Here is a 2,502-nt window from a genome sequence, read left to right as displayed (position 1 = left end):
AACTCAGATCTCATGGGGAAAACACAATAAAACTCGGAATTCATATATAAAATCAAATTCATACAAACTACAATAATAAATAAACATATATCTATTTTCTCCCCAAGAAAACTCCTTGAAGTTCCTCTGAATCTCTTCCTTTCTTTACAGCACACATAATTCCTCTTCGAAGCAGCAAGGAGAAAGAAATCTCTCACTTTCCCTCCACTTTTACAATCTCTCGAAGAATTCCTATCAATTTTTACACTCTAGCAAATACTAGTGGAACCTTTCTAACCTCCATGAACTCTATTCTCTTTTCTATTTTCAACCAAAATATTCTTTTAAAGTTGTAGATGAGCTTTCCCAAAGTTGCCTATGGACCCCTTCAAAATTTGGCCTTATCCGAAGCCTGATTGGGTATAATCGTCGAGCTCGCCATCGGCGGCCTAGAGGGCACCGTCGGTGGACCTTCTTAATGAATTAATTCTAGAGTCTCCAGAAAATCTTACCATCGGTGGGTTCGATGGCGCCGTCAGCGCCCTAGTTCAAATCTTCACATTTTAGTCCTTTTCGTTCCAAATTTGCTCCTTTTTGCATCTTTTTCCTCCAATGACTATAATTCATCATTCCTGCAATAAAACATCAAAAATACCTTTCTTTAAAGTGCAATATCATAAAAAATAGTGTAAAATAGGTATGAAAATCTCAATATATTTTCCTTTGGTCAGTATTCTTAGACTTAAAGTTTGAATCTAAGTTATTAAATATTTTTCTTAAATATTATTATGTTATTTATTAAATAAAAGTATAGGAGTTATAAGTTAATCTCTATCCTAAGCCATATGCTTTTATATATTAAAAGTGTCACTTGAGGACAAGTAACATTTAAGTTTGAGATATTTTGATACACCAAAATAATATGTTGTTCTAAGTATAAATTTTATGCTTATTTTTGTGTTATTACACTTTAAAGAAGGATATTTTTATGTTTTAGTTGCAAGTATATCAACTTTAGGTATTTGGAAAAAAAGTAGCAAAAATGACAAAATTTGTAGCGAAAATAGCAAATTTTGGGAATTATGGTGCCAGATCCTCCAAATTGGCTCCAGAAGCACCATTTTACAGAGAGCTAGCGCCAGATGCAATAGATTGGCACTAGAAGCGCCATTTTACAAAGAGATGATGCCAAATGCGCCATATTTGGTGCCTAAAGTGCCAAAACCCAAAACAACGTGGACATAAGCAAGCTGGTGTCAAATGCCCCAGAATCGGCAGAGAGGACTTTTTGTGGATTAAGGCAATTCAGAATTTTCAAAGGGACACTTGTTCTAAGCACCCCTTAGAGTGATTCAATGCATCTAGACAATTTGTAAGGTTTTTTTTATGAAGGGATATGTCTCTTGGATCAATGAACATGTCTTTTGAATTCAAAAGGGTTGACTTTTGGAGGGAATTTTTAATTCTATTTGGAGTGAGGCAGCCTTTAATAAAAGAGAGAGTTTTGAAGAACTTAGAGGAGGTGGCATGTGGTGAAGGTGACATGTAAGGGGGGCAAAAAAGAGAAAGAGAGAGAGAGAGAGAGAGAGAGAGAGAGAAAGTCAAGGGCTTGAAGATTTTCTTCAAGGATTGTAAGAGAAAAGGGAAGGGGAGAGAATTCTTCTTCATTACACTTCTAAGAGAGAATTTAGTGTGCTCGTAAGGAGAGAAAGGCTTGAAGAGAACTTATAAGGATTTTCTGGGGAAGCATTGTGAGATAAGTTGTGTCTTTTATTTCTCTTATTTTGTAAACTTGTTTTTATATATGAAATCTATGTTTTATTGTATCCTTCTCATGAATTCTGAGTAGTCTTCTTTATCCTTCTCCCTACTTTAAGATATAGTTTTGTGAGAATTTATTTTGTTTTATACGGTTTCAAATGTCAATAATTTGTGATGATTTGAACTTTGATCTTCATTTACTATCTGGCCAATTGAATTGTTAAAATATGTTGAGAGACATATGTTCTGAAAGGCTAAGATTTCTACAACATGGTGAGAATCATGTTTGATTTCATGGGAGAGGATGTCATCTATGGAGTTGAGTGCAAATAAATAGGAAAATATACTTTATTGGATGTAGAATTAGAGATTTTAATATGATAGATTAAAATCTCCAATTTGGTCCAATTGATTGGAAACTGATACGAGATTGTTAGCCCTCAAAAGCAGGAGTAATGGGAGCCCTGGAGTGGTAGTGGGTCCCAGCCTAACCACAAAATTAGAGACCAAACTCTTGATTAGTCAATGTTCTTTATGTACTCAGAAGAGGGTAAAGAGTATGATTGCACCTATTTGGCACAAAATAATAAAATGATTTTAATTTCTTCACAATCTATATATTCATTGTAAAAGGGAATGATGCTTTCTTAAATTTGAACTCTTCGTCACAAAAAATTTGTTTAGTTTTCATAATTTTACTTCAAAAACTTTTTTTAGTTTTCTTAATTTTACTTTTGAAAGTTTAACAATTAGTTTAATTAA

This window comes from Phalaenopsis equestris, unplaced genomic scaffold, assembly GCF_001263595.1.
Source record: "Phalaenopsis equestris unplaced genomic scaffold, ASM126359v1 Scaffold000184, whole genome shotgun sequence".
Classification (NCBI taxonomy): Eukaryota; Viridiplantae; Streptophyta; class Magnoliopsida; order Asparagales; family Orchidaceae; genus Phalaenopsis; species Phalaenopsis equestris.
This window is presented reverse-complemented; position numbering follows the sequence as displayed.